Source organism: Typopeltis vanoorti, chromosome 9 (assembly GCF_054136105.1).
Source record: "Typopeltis vanoorti isolate ZY-2024b chromosome 9, IOZ_Tvanoo_1.0, whole genome shotgun sequence".
Taxonomy (NCBI): domain Eukaryota; kingdom Metazoa; phylum Arthropoda; class Arachnida; order Uropygi; family Thelyphonidae; genus Typopeltis; species Typopeltis vanoorti.
In genome coordinates, this window is record NC_143557.1 from 102,874,523 (window position 1) to 102,890,426 (window position 15,904).

Genomic DNA, 15,904 nt, shown 5'->3' on the forward strand with positions numbered 1-15,904 from the left:
TGGAACTCGACCTGAGACTGTTAGAAGTTATATTGGTGCTGTCTGTTACTCAGATCATTATTTGTTAGGGTCAGGAATGAAAATAAAACTTAACAAAAATGATTTCAATAAAAACAAAAACATCCTAAACTCAATATTGATAACCTGAAAAACAATAACATACAATTAAATTACTGTAACGAAATTAAAGCAGAGCTCAATATCATTAAGAAACTGAAAATATCGATACTCTATGGAATAGAATAAAGTGTTGTACAAACAGAGCATCTGAAATGGCTTTTAGGATTCCAAAATATTTCATACTATAATAAATGGTATAATAAGAGATGCAAAGAAGCAATAGAAATGACAAAAGAAGAAAATCTTAAATGGCTTCAGAACAAACGGGATAGCAGTAACTTTTTAAACTATAGATTTGCTGGCAGCGAATCAAACAAAATTATTAGGTAAGAAAAAAGACGCTATCTAAAAGAATTAATTGATAAAACTGAAAAAGAGAATACATTTAAAAATGCAAGAAACTTTTTCAAGGTATAAATAAACTAAAGAGAGTCTATCAGTCAAGAATTGCAATACTTATTGATAATAAAGGCCAAATTATTGTAAATGTCAAACAAACAGATGGCTGAAAAGTGGAGGGAATACTGCAGACAGTGCTAAACTGCCAAGATATCAAAGTAACATTCCTACCCAGGATTTATTGTACGTGTGAACCAGAAGTTAAAGAGCCATCATTTAGTAAAATAGAAACAAGTATTAAACCTATTAAAAATAATAAAGCTGCAGGATTTGATAAAATCAAATCTCATCAAATTATATACAGAATAAAATAATTAACCTAACAAACTGTTCACACTAATTAGACTCATATGGAAAAATGAAAACCTACCAGAAGAATGTTAAGAATCAATGATAATCCACAAAAAAGGCGATAAAAGAAACTGTGAAAAGTACAGAGGCATCTCACTTCTAAATTCTAGTGAGAAAATCCTGTCTGATATTATTCTAAAAAGAATTAATCATATGCAGAAGAGATTCTCGGAGAATATTAAGCAGGATTCAGAAGAAGTCATTCAACCATTGATCACCTTTTTACCTTGAGACAAATTCTAAAGAAAAATTGGGGTATAATAATGAAAGTCATAATTTCTTCATTGGTTTACAAAACGCATATGATAGTATTCATCGTAAAACTCTATGGAATATCTTAAAGGAATTTGAAAACCAGAAAAGCTAATCAGATTGATCAAACTGTGTGTGTACAGGAAAATAAATGTAGAATCCTCGCTAGCAACATATTGTCAGAGCCATTCAACACCTCCACAGGTTTAAAACAAAGAGACGTGATATCACCTAAAAGTAATGTATCATGCTCGGCATCATTTCTGGGATATACAGACCATATTGATATCATAGGAGAAAGTGCAGGTGATATAACTGAAACTTTTATAAACCTTAAAGCCTTTTATGAAAAAAATAGGTCTTAATATTAAACAAAATAAAACAGAATATTTAAAAGTATCTAGAAATAATGATCTCACTAAGAACCATCAACTATTGAGTTTGCTGACAGAAAACCTCAATACAATTTAAATATCTAGCATCTTTAATAACTAAAGATAATAAGATCCAAACAGAAATACAGATGGGAATCCAAGCAGGCAATAAATCATATTTTTCACTTCAGCTCCTCTCATCTAGAAATCTTCATATGAATCTAAAATGAATATTTACAGAATGCTAATTAGACCAGTAATATTGTATGGTGCAGAGACAGGCAACGTAACAAAAGCTGATGAACATTAATTACAACGCTTCAAAAACAAATTCTTAAGAAAACTATTTGACCCAATCAAAGATTCTGTACAGGATGAATGGAGAAAGCGAACAAATAAAGAACTCTATGTACTTTATAAGAAGCCACTAATGATAAACGAAATCAGAGCTAGTCGCATCAGATAGTTAGGAATTACCTGGAAAGAATGAAGGATAACATGCTCGTGAGGAGAACCTTTTTACATCACCCAAAAGGAAGACTCCTAGAGAAAGATTCTGCAGAAGATGGATAACATCGAAATGGACTTGCATCAGGGAAACTGGAAGGAGTTTATGGATGGAGAACTTTGGTGCTTGCAGTTAAGAACCTTAAGGGTTCGTGAAGCTTAAGAAGAATAAGAACAGTTAGCCTGTCACTTTTTACGCCTTAAATTTTAAAACATGCTTTCGATGTATGTTTATCACTCCAGCATTTTAATCCGAATGAACTCTTTACCATTTTTAATACATCTTCCTAATATAGGAACCCAGAGCTTGCATGGTCTTAAATCGCAATAATTATTCGTCGAGGTTATTAGAACATGGAAATTCAAGTTTCTCTGTTTAGCTTCCTATCATGTATGTTATTGTTACAAACGCCCTCTGGTAGTGATTCTATAAACTAAAACTTAGGACTATTAGACTTAGCTATATCTTTTAGAGTTCTTGTTATGTTTAATATTTTTGAGGCCTTTTCTGATGAGAGAAATACGTGAAAGCTGATTCATTACAGACAAATTTTGAAATATGTGTAATTAATAAAATACATAACCCTTTTATGGATACTTACATCATATTAAATGTTTCAGAAAAAAATAAAAAATCATCTGTCCATTCCAGAGATCGCCGATCTGTGGAATGGACAAAAAAATGAGCTTAGAATAGTAATATTAATGTATCCTGAGATTATTTATATATTTATATTTATACTGTAAAGATACAACTGGAAAACAAATATTGCAAAAATGAATAATAAATATTTCTTATATTGTTATTATTACGTAACACCTCCAGGGAGTCCAAAGACTCATCGAGGAAGGGCATCTACTCTACAACTCTGTCTCCACCAACTACAACGAACTGCAACTACCATCATCATCTACACCAACGCCATCTACCGCCCATCACCACTAGTATTTTCACAGACAATCACGAAGATCCATGCCCACGGCGAGATTCGAACCTTTTCGCTGGAGAGCGGATGCGCTGACCACTCGGCGAACTAGACTGACGTGATTTTTTTTTTTTTTGTCGATTAAAGAAAAGCACCGATTTTCAGTTAATGAAAATCATTTCTTTTAGTGGTACCATCACATACGTTTTTCCCTTTATAAATAAGAAGATGGAGTGCCAATATATTCGCTCATCAATCACGCAGGTATCGATGTCTGATTGGCTTTAGGTGAGAGAGATGAACTTTATCGCCCGGTGTGAGAACTCCGTCCCGCTTATTGGAGAGATCCGAGTCACATAAAATGTCAGTGCAGGGATTGCGGACTATGGGGAAATACATAAAAAAACAATTTGCTGACCTAACACACAAATGTGCTTCAGGTCTGCAAATAAATAACCTTTCGTGGATCGGGAGCAACATAAACAATAATAATAAGTATATAAACAATTAGAATTCGTCAAAATGTCAATTCACGGAGGGCAGGCGTAAAGATATTTTCTCTCTGGAAGGTGGGATATCAATTTAAAAACATAATGAATTGTAAAATAATAATAATATTAGACGCTTTCTAAATTCGCAAAGAAATACTTAAAAATTTAGTTTTATAATATAAGAGATAAATATAATATTTTTATCTCTTTTCAATATATAATATTTTATTAAATAAATATATTATATATTTTATTTAGTTATTAATCTAATGTTAATAAAAAAAACTGCGTCTTTTAGATTAAATTCTTTACTGTTAATTTATTGGTAATTAGACGATATTTCAGCATTAAGACCGCAGGTGAGCCGAGACAGAAATTTGCAATTGGCAAGTATGCCACAGTCTGAAAAGGTTTATCGTGTAGTGCATTTGTGGTTTCTTTCAAATGTAATCATTGCATCAACAGTTCTACAGGTTTGTCTTAGAACATCCCGTTCTGAACTCCAATATGATGATGTCCGTGAAACGGTGTTGGTGGATCCAGTTCAAACGCCATCCCCAGAGTTTTATTTTAGTAAATAAAAATAGAAATTAAGTATAAACAGAGAGATTTCTAAAACACTAACTGTCATACATCGAATAAACATAAATCGTATTTTGAATATAATCTCGAGAAATCAGACGAGTGGCTCATTGTTGCGATGTGCTGTGTGACTTCTCTCATGCGTCATTCAACAATATATGAGTTTTTGATGTATAATGACCGAAAGTAGTTTAAGATGAGACTTTGGATTCTATTAAATTGAACTGTATATGTATCGTTTCATTAGCCTCTTTAAAATCTACGAACATAATTGTTCAATTGCATGTGTGGTATTTTTGTAAGGGTCAACGTATATAGTACTTCATTCTTCTTTTCTTTGCTGTCAAATACTGATCCATCCGTTTTCTCCAATAAGGCTGTAATAACAGAAACACAGACTGCCTGCTCAACGTTCATTCTCAGTGGCACTAACCCACCCAAGTATAATTTTTCACGTCTCTCATTCCATTTACCTCTGTTTCGTGGAATAACGGCTATAGATCATAAAACCTCTTCTATGGAGAATACTGCACAAGTGGCGTCATTGATTCTTTTATTTTAACTATATGTAACACAGGGACTTTTAGAAACACAAATATCACTAATGGTTTACCGTTCCATCTTTTTTAAAAACTGTATGTTTTTGATTTCATATTCATCACTTAGATAATATGAGGACGACTTGTGTATAATCATGGTTTAGAGACAAAATGCTTCCACTTATTTCATGATTTGTTTCGTGAGAAACAATCATATAACGCAGAACGTTACGGGTTTGATGGGTGAAGCATAAATGCTTTTAATATATGAGTGGAGAGTTACTGAGTTTTAAGCTCGCCCTGGAAGGGCTACGAGATTAGCTGTGTTCAGCTGAGCTTAGAATTGACTTGGGTCTTTTGTATTTGTAGAATTCTATTTCATTGTAGTCTGAAGCTTGCTTCATCAGTGAGTTTGGATGATTGTTTGTCTTGGTGAAGAACTTTTCTGCTAAGTCATGGAGGAGGGATGTGATGTAGGGGATGTTGACTTCTCTGTGAATCTGGGGGTGTCTGATAAACCATGGGGCATCCAAACTCATTCTGTATTCTCTGCAGTTTTGAATATGTGTATTCGAAAGGTATGGCTCCATGCAGGAGATGAGTAAGTGACGACTGGACGTATTACCATCCTTTATATGAGTAGTTTGTTCCAAGTATCCAGTTTGCTTCTTCTGTTGATCATGGCGTATAATTGCGTGATTACTTTGGATGTCTTCGAGCGTATGTGTTTTATGACTGGTGAATTCGAAATATTTGACTTTAGTCTGTTATGGAATCTTGACTACTAGTAGGTGTATGCCCTCCTTCGTCTGGACCTTCTTTCTGGAGAACAGTATGGCTGAACTCTTCTGGGTTGCATGAATTCTCCATTCCATCGGCCACTTCTCCAGTGTATGAATACTGCTTTGTAGTCTTCTAATAGCCATTTTGGGGCTGACAGATCTTTCTAATAAAACAGTATCATCTGCATATAATGCAGTGATTGTTGAATTTAGGTTTTCAGGGATTCAGCTATGGTGACAGAAAATAAGCAAAGGGGGGGGGCAGGAGTCAGTCCTGCGGCACACCTGCTAGGATCTTCCGTCAGGATGATACAGTTTCATTTATTTTGTCCTGCATGAATCTGTCTTTGAGGTATGTGTCAATTATTTTATTAGATTAATTGGTATACTGAATTTGGTGCGTTTGTAGAGAAGACCCTGATGCTACACCTTATCAAAAGCCTTCGCAGCATCTATAACGACAGCAGCTGTGTGGAGATTCCAGTTGAAACCTTTTGTGATATATTCAACTAGTCGGTGTATTTGTTGTACAGTTCTATGGTTTTTCTTAATGCGAACTGCTCTTTCGGAATAATTCCTAACTTATCCGTTGTTAACTGAAGCCTTGTAAGGATGACTTTTACCGCTACCTTTCCAAGGCTGGATAGAAGACTGATAGGGCTGTAACTTTCGTGGAGTTGAGAGTTCTTTCAATCTTTTTTATTGGCATGATATACGCCATCTTCTAAGTTATGGGAAACTGCTTGAATTTGAGGATGGCAGTGATTACGTTGACTAGATGCACAATGGCTTTTCTTTGGATTAGTTTGATTATTCTGTTTGTAATTCCGTATGGGTCCTGGAGCCTCGTTATTCAGATGGGTTATGATATTTGTACTGTAACTTCTGCTGGAGAAGTGGATGTGATAGGTCCTGAGTTATCCTTTTGTTGTCTAAAGACCTGCTTGACTCGGTGGTGAATCTTGTAAATAAGACTGATGTTCGGAATTTCATAAGAGGGGTCACATTGAGTTTACAAGCTGTCAATTAGAGCTTCGGCTTTTTTCTGTGTGAGCAATTTCTTTCTTGGGGGGGGGGGGAAGGTTGGCTTTTAGTGCCGAGAGTTTTCAATAATTTCCAGATGGAGTTGTCCTCTGGGTTTAGATTAGTCAGTTTGGTTTCCCAATCTTGGTTTCGATTTTTATTGCAGAGCTTCACGGACTTGTCTATTTAAATTATTCAGAGTTGTTTTATCTTGTGGGGCTCATGTATTATGGTATCTCTTTCTGGCTTTGTTTCTTAATCTTTGATTAGGTCCATGATTTCCTCAGGGATCCGACCGCTAGGTTGAAAGACTGTGGTTTGGGTAACTGATGATTTGGTTGGTTAGGGTGATGAGGGCTATACCTATTTCGCCTTTATTGTGGATAATAGGTACTGGGACGATGATCTGAGAGAGCTCTGGAGAGCTTGTCCCAAGATATAAAGGAGTGCAGAGTAGAGAAATGCTCTTGTGTACCGAGCTTATTCAGAATGGGGTTGTGATCAGAAGATAACTCGTTTGACGTTTTCAGTTGATATTTGTATCCGATGTTTCTGAGAATGGCGATGTCAAGTACCTCTGAGCGTCCAGCTTGGGATGTGATGGATGGGCTCTGTGGGTCCAGCTATGACAATAGAGTTTCGCGTTGAGTAATGGTTCAGAATACGACCTTCGTCGTTTCTGAACCAAGCTGTATGCTTGGGATTAAAGTCTCCAGCCATGATGATGGAGTCTGTGGAGCGCAATTCAATTACCAGTAATGGATTGTATCTATCATAGATTTTAATACTGCCAGCATTGTTTGTATGAACTTCAAAGTCTGTTATCTCTAGGTTCTTGGTTTGCAGGTTGGTCAGGACATTGTGGCTTAGATAGTTTTAATGTATACGGCTGTACCTCTTCCACTGGTGGTAAGTCTGTCTGTTTTGTACAACATGTAGCTCCGTAATTTAGGATTATTAGCTGGCCTGAGATGTGTTTCATTTATTAAGGTTATAACAGGATTGTATCTGTGAGTGAACTCGGAGTTCTAGGCTTTTGTTGCTGATCCCATTTGTGTTCCAGGCAATGATGATGAGGGAGTTAGGCTTATATTTCCTTTTATTCATGATTGAGGACTGTCAGAATTGAATGGGTACCTTGCAGGAATTTCTTCGTGGAGGATGGCGTAGGATTTGTTTTGTTGAATTCCTGAAGCATGGTAGCTAGTGAGGCAGTTAGTACTGATGTTAGGTTAGTGCTTGTGAGTTCATTGGAGGAAATATCCTTGGCTCGTGTAGCCTCGGCGTATGTTTTGTTCCTGGATTCAGGTCGCTTACCTTCCTGAGTTGTCTAAGAGTGGAGGTTGTTTGGACTGGATGGCGATCTGCGCGGTTGCCCGGAGAATCACAGTTGGGCGGTGGATGGGCGGCTTTTGGTGATCAGCGGTTCTTTGGATGTGCCCTTTATTGCTGGCGGGATGGGACCTCCGCAGCAAACCAAGATCAGGTTAGTAAATCTTGGTTTGGTGCATATGATGGTCTGCTGGCCTTCGCCGCATTTTAAGCACCTGAAGTTGGCCCGCCATAGTTTTTGGGCAAACCCAAACCGCTGCCATTTGTGGCACTGTCCTGCTGACGCTATCTTTCTTAGAGATTCAGTGGTAATTCTGAGGCCACAAATAACAGTCAATTCATATATCTTCTGAGTGTTATCAATCTCTACAAGTACTAAGGGCATTGGCATTTGTCAGACCTCAGCACCCTGCTTATTTGGATTGGGGTCAAGCTTTGGTTGCTTAAATAAGCGGAAATTTTTGCAGGGTGATTCCTTCTGTGACACCACGTATCACCACCTTTAGCGTGTTTTCGCTTGGTAAAGCGAATGTATGGTAAGGAAGATTTTTGTTGTCAGTTAGCCTTGTCATCTGCCTGTAGTCAGTGACAGTAGCTGGCTGGATTTTGACTCCCGCATCTGAGTTTTTCTCCCACGAGTATGTGATGCTGTGTTCCTTGAGGGTTGATGTGACAGAAGTCCATTTTAGAGGACAGAAGTCCTCTATAAGATCTTCTGTTATTCGTCGCCGTTAGTTAGGTGCCTGAACAGTAATGAATTTCCCTTGAGATTCCTCATTCTCTCCTTCTGGATCGTTTGTTTGGGCGTTCAGGCTTAAATAACCCGACCAGTCAGTCTTAAACTTTACCATGATGAACTTTAGCACATCTACTGTCTCCTCCTTGTTTGGAGTCCGGATGCTCTCCATGCCAATGGGGCATCTTCTGGAGTTATTTGAGGGCTGTGAAAGACTTGGTAATAAAGTAAGACGATGAGCCTACAATTATATTCCCGCAGGCCTGAGGACCTGTCAGCACAATCCTGTTCACTGGAACAGTCAACTAGCAAAGATCGAGAAGCGGTGTTTTCTGTTGTGTTGTAGGAAGAGACCGTGAAACTGCTTGGCTCAGTACGGATTTCCTACCTCCCTCAAACCCTACATCCACCACTGGTCATCAATTTCGGGTGGGGGCCTACGCGGCCATTGAACCTCATACACATTTCGTATACAGGGAGGTGGGAGATAGCAGGAATTCGGGCAGAGTTAGAACCAGTTAAATGTAAGATTCACAGGATACCTCCGTAAATTGTGTAGTACAGCCTAAAAGAATGCGCAATAACCAAAACCACATCGAGATAATCTCATATCTGTCATAACCCTAATAGTTCTTATAAAGACTGGCTTAAAGGGGGGAAGCAAGAATGCTTTTCATATTCCCCGTTATCTGTAGAGGACAGTGTAGGGATAAGGTGTTATTGAGCTATTAAAGCTCTGATCATGGCAGGAGGGTAACAGCAATACCGAGCCTCAGTTAGAACTTAATTGGCTACAGCATTGCCATCCATTGCCCTCCAAGGGTAATCACCGCATCTCACGGTCGATTCTGTCTATATCAGACTGTCTCTCATAACCACGCACTCTTTTAACATTAATAAGTAAGATCGCAGATTTATATAATTGGTGTATTAAAATATATGAAAAATATTTAAGTTGTTTCAAATAAATCTATTAGAAAGAAATTAAATAATAATTTAATATTTAATAAATGTTATATAAACCTTTTCTACATATTTTAAATATTTTATATAAATTATTTAAGTTATTTTACACTATTTGTGATGTAAGTTACTTTTTCCTCTTCCATCCTTACATAATATTAAATATTGTAGTACGGATTCCACGAGATGAGAATAACATATGTCTTTTTCAAGTCTCACAATAAGTTGCGTAAGGGATGGAATGATCCAGGTGCTTACTCGTTTTGAAAATTGGATGAACATCTTTGACATTTCGTGTTTCAATTGCAATATCGGAACCAACACTTTTTTTTTTTATTATTTTTAGAAACTTCAATACATCGTGGGTCTACCTTTACTACTATGTCGAAGGAGTCTTCACTTTCAATTTGTATTAATTTTAAAAAAAAACGAAGATTTTTTTTTGTTTTGAATAATAAATATATCGTTAAGGAAAATGTAAAAAATAAGTTTTTTCCCATTACATATGTATTACAATTTGAAGTTTCAAACATGAATTTGTTGTGATATGGAAACTTTCCTATGTAATGTCTATCTTTACGTGAAATCGCGTAGAGATTAATTGGAATTTGATGAAGCTAGTAAAGTAATGGGTATTTGAAACGGTTTCGAAGACGACCTCGTTAAGATTGGTTTTGACTCACGACAAGACCTATCTTAACGTGGTAGAGATTTTTATCTGTGAAGCTGTGGCTTTTACTCCGGAAGAATATGGTAGATAATACAAACGAAATGGAGACATAACACGTTCTTGAAGATCCCAGGTTGTTTGTTTTTTTTAATTCTGTGAATCACACACATAAACAAAATATTGTGAAATTATTGTGCATTTTCTACCTAAGGTAGATAAATAGAAAACCTGCTATATAGGGAATTTCCTTAAATAATCAAATCCTGTCATCCCCTTCCATTTTAGTTTTGTTTTGCTTTGCTTAAATTTCTGATTCCATTATATAAAGTGAAGATGTTTCTTTGAGATAAATACGATTCTAAAGAATTGAATCTTTAAACTCGTGTATCAAATATTCATTCAACCCTAACTGCTTAGCAGTTAGGGTTGATAGAATTTTTATGGTTGGTTTTCTGTGTTTTGTATTGTTATTCATATCATTTTCGTGTAATTTCTTACTGCCTCTCTCATGTCTGGGTGAGGGTTTACTCCTAAATGCCCAACATGGCTCGTCTATTTTTTCGCCCACGGTATTGTCGTACAGAGATATTTTCTGATTTCCCAATTTCAAGGGTCCCTTCTTCCAGATTTTAAAATGGTCATATTATAGAGCTACTTCCATTTTTACCGTTTTCTTCTTCAAAGGCTGCTTTTTCTACTAGTGTAATCAAATGGTTTTTGTCTCTTCCGTTTTCTTATGAAGAGGATTCAGTTGTTGATTCTACTTTTATGTTCCCGTAATTGTGTAAGTTGTGGCTTTTCGGGAGTGGCGAAATAATTTTTTTTCTGTTACTTTTTCCGATTTTCTAGAATGTTCTGCTGTTTTTATTTATTTTATTTCCTTTAAAGTCTTCTTCTGTCCTGACTGGTTGAGTAATTTCCTTCTCTTTATATTACTTTAGTGTTTCTTTCTTATTTTTTCCCTTTAGTTGATCAGTCTCTTCTGATCAACTAAAGAAAGACTAGATGTTTTGTTTCTCAGATCAAATGTCTCATCATAAGGCCAGATCAAATCTGGCCTTATAAAAGTGACGCTGAGATTCACCAGAGAGAGAGAGAGAGAGAGAGAGAGAGAGAGAGAGAGATGAAGATAAAAAGATAGAGTGAAATAGTGATAGAGTAGGAAAATAGTTTTAGCTGTTGACCCAATGAGTACTTCTAAAACGATCGTTTGACCTTTCATTCATGAAAGGAAAAGTCCCGAAAAATGAAAAAAATACAGACTGAAAAAACCTAACAAGAGTAAACATATAAAAGAATATTAAAAATACTATAAAAACCAGTATACGATGTATAAAAGCCTGTAAACCTAACAAATGGATAAAAACAATAAAGTCAAGTGAACAAATTGGGGAGGCCTGGCTCTGGAGATCCCGTCCTAAAACGGCTCAGGACCGCCTCGATGTTGGAATCGAGGGAGATAGGCAGAGAAGCAATTCCTAATTTGATGATGGATTGTCTTTCTCAGTGAGAAGGCTGTTTCTACGTATTTTTCTTATGTTTTAGTTTAGAACACCGATGAGAAAAATTAGGTATTTTTTGTTTTCTCTCACTCCTAGGTGTAACTGCAATTGTACCACCTAAGAGAAAAGAGAGCAACTGGATCCTGAGCACCTCAGGCAGCCTTCTCCAAATGCACTGAATTGGTGGGCACTGGTACAAGAGGTCCCCTGCTATTGTACTACTGTGATATAATTGACAAAAAATGGATCACAAGGTAAGGACTTCCATTGCGATTACACCAATTTTAGTGGGAGTCAGCATAAGCGATTCTGGCAGCCAAATTCCGATGACAAATTTGTCCCCAGTTGTTCTGATATTCGTAAAAAGCATCTCCAAGCCAAAAAGTGTCTCCAAACCAACGTAATCGACGAGTTTCCAGTACAGTTACTTTAGGATAAGCTGAAGCACCCTAACCCCCACCTGTAACAAATATTTTTAGTGCTTTACATATTACATATACAAATCTGGCATGCATCATCTCCACATGGTCAAAAGAGGGCAGGAATTGTCCAATGAAGTATTACCATGTATGCCAAATCGCATAGCAGTTGCTAATGCTCGCTATACATTTTATGGAAGCTTAGAGGGAAGTTTCCAAGGTATTATGGATGTATCAACGACCTCGGGTAATTCAATTGTTAACAGAAATATTTTATGAGGACTCTTTTAACTGAAATGACAACCACTAAATGCCTTACGATAACAATTCGTTGATCCAAGTTTCTGGAAATGTAAACGCGGTCGAGTGTCTTTGGGACTCCTCCTCGCGATCATGTGGTACGGACTGAGGCTTGATGGACACATTTCTAGAATACGGTAAAATATCATTACAATTATTAAATCATATTTTATGAGACGTTATACCAGCAGAAATTCTTTTGTAGTTTTGTAAATGGCTTAGGAACTATGGGATCCTTGGTTAGGTTACTTGTTGCTGATGAAAAAGGTATCCATTAGTATGAAAAGGAATGATTTGGTTAATGATATTCGATAATGATAAAAATGTAAGAATTCCCGTTTGTATCCCTTTATAATCTGAATTGCTATTGTATAGATTTAACATACTTCGTGTGTCACTTGAATCAGTTTATTTTCGGACACTGGGGTAGCGGTGAAAACTCGTGGAAAGGAATAAGCCGATTTTATTGAGCCGTTGCGTGACAACTTCTTTAAGCAGTATGTCATTGAACGAATTCGATGTCAAAGAATATTTTCCTTGATTGTAATCATATTGTAATAACTTGGGAAGTGGCTTAGTGCATGGATATTCCAATTTAAAAAAAAAAGTCACATGATTAATTCAGAGCAGTAAATTAATGTCAGTTGAGACAAATATTAGGATCGTATATATGAGAAGGAAATATTGAGCAGTTGCTTAAATGGAATATGAATTCGGCAATTCGAATGTAAGGGGATATGGGCACGAAAATGAAATGAAAACAAAATAACCAAAGAAGAATGAAAAATCAGTCTGAAAGAAACAAGAAACGGAAAATCATCTGGAGAAGATAAGTTAGGCTTGGAATTATATAATTATATAAACATGCATGGATAGGGTACAAAGAAAGACCCTATTATTTTTAAATAAAATCTGTTCATCTATCAACGGAATGCTTAACTTGGATGTGGTTACAGCCCAAGACAGGAGGATGTGGAGGGGGGGTCACTACAAACAGCGATCCCACTTAAATGGGACGGTTACAGGAAAATTCATCGAAAAGCGAATTCATCGAATGAACAATTCATCGAAAGACAATTCGTCGAAAATGCAATTCATCGAAAAAAAATTCACCGAAAATTTTAAATTTTCGATAATGTTATGGCAAAAGTAATCCATTTAGAACAAAAACTGAACCATGCAGACTACTTCTTGTACCAACAACTTCTACCAAGTCATTTAAGTCAGATAGCTTTTGTAATCCAGTAAATAATTTGGACACGTGATTTCTTTGTCACCCCGAATATAGCTGAACTGAAAACTGGAACGGTTCGACATTTTCTTGTAAAAGTTTCAAATAGCGAATCTGAGTAAAATTCATCCCATAATAATTGCTGTATTGAAGTTGCATATTACTACTAGCAACAATAATAATAATGAAGCCTGCGTATTCAGTCGGTATAAACGAAGACGTTTAGTTAGAAAGACCTGGGTAGTTGGATCCCATTTATGCATAATTTTTATCAGTTCTATTCTGCTAAAGGTAAGTTAGCAGCCATAATATAGATACGGCTGGGCTTTCCTTTCGGAAACAGGCAAATCAGTCCCATGAACAGACATGAAACAGTTATCGGACAAGAAAGACTATAAGAAGCCATATTGTCCTATAATTTTTCCCTATTAAAGTAACATTGCTATCTCACTCGGCACGGTTCATTTTTTGTTCTAAATGGATTAATTTTCTCATAACATTTTCGAAAATTTAAAATTTTCGGTGAACTGTTTTTTCGATGAATTGCATTTACGAGGAATTGTCGTTCGATGAATTGTTCATTCGATGAATTCCCTTTTCGATGAATTGTCTTTCGATGAATTGCCTTTTCGATGAACTCTCCGGATATCAAATGGGACAAGCTGCAGAAGACGATTCAGCTATTTAACCCACCAATAGAATGCAAAAAAAAAAAAAACAATTGCGATCCCTATCTTTAAAAAGGGTAGTAGAGATGACCTAAAAATTATAGAAGTGTCTCTAATTCATGAAAAGAGGGGGGAATATTTAGAGGAATAATAATGGGATTATTATCTAAAAAGGAATTACGTTTCGTGCTCAAAGCAACATGAGAATATTTAACAGATTCTTACTAAGATTAAGAAATACAGAAACAGATAGAATTATTATTATTATTACTATTACGTGATACCTTCAAGGAATCCAAGGTCTCATCGAAGGAGCAAACTCTGCTCTCCATCTCTCCATCTCCACCATTTAATCCATCAACTACATTTACGAAATTTCGAGAACATGTCTTAACATTACCTGAGATTTTTCAAATGTATGATGACCAAAAAACTTCTTGAAAATTACGGGTTTGTGGAAAGATGTTTCTCAAAGAGAAACCTTTACGCGAATAGATTTGTTTAATAGATAAAATGAGTACCTGGTGATTATAAACTAAATTGAAAAGAATAAAATAAAATGGTAATTTACAAACAAAGACTGCATTAAAGGAAATATCACTTTCCTTGGACATCCCTTGAACCTCACCCGACAACTCAGTTCATCTCATTAGGGTGGTAAGATGATGGCTATGTGTAGGCCAGTGACATGAATGTGGTGCCATTCATGTCCACAAATCACGAAGTTATTAACAGCCTTATGACACGTTGCATTGTTTTGCTCAAAAAGACAAGGGTCAGTTCAGTAGAAATGCCACAAAACAGGGACCATTGCAATGTCCAGAATGTTCAGTACCTTTCGGAGTTCATGGCTCCACGAACAGGGATCCGAGGCCAAACGAAGATAAACAGGAGCATACCATCACACTGCCACATCCGAATTTCATAATCGGGATTGCGCACTCTGGTAAGACCTTCACTCGTCATCCACCACACCCATCCATTTGCTCGGTATAGAGAGTAGCGTGCTTCATAACACAGTTTTCCATGCTAACACGTCTCACACTCTCTTTGCACCACTGAAGGCGATGCTATATGTTGGTTTGGGTAATGTTTGCTTGCATATTGCGAAGTCCCCCCCCCACACACACACATTCCCTCTGTTCTGGTTATATATTTGTGCAGATTATTGTCCAGTCGAATCTCGGAACTCCGCATTCAAGGTGTCGCACAAAGCATGCCAATTATTATATAATATCCTTCTCAGCACCCTACCATGCTCGGTGAGTGTGGTGGGTCGTCCACCCCTGTAGCACTTGCAGTTCATTCCCTACACTTCCATCTCAGTACGGTTACAGTGATTGTTGACCTGCGATGGATCAATTTATAAGCAATTTGCCGATTAGTTAGGTCTCTGCAAAATGGCATCCTAACACAACGTCTCTTTTAAACTCCGTCGGTTTCCAACTCACAGCCAACTCACACAACACAGTTGCACTGACTTGAGAGCATCATATTCCTCCAATATATATATATATATATATATATATAGGCTAAAAACACATGGCTCGTTACATTGCATGATGCACCTTGTCCTTGGGGGGTGTACGTTAACTTTTTTCTAAGCAGGGTATATGCTTTGAGAGTATAATACAATGCAAAATGTATTTCTGATAAATGTTGATATCTATTTTGCGATGATATTATTGAATACTTTTCTTATAGAGTAAACCTTGAATTGGCTTTTCCTGATATAAA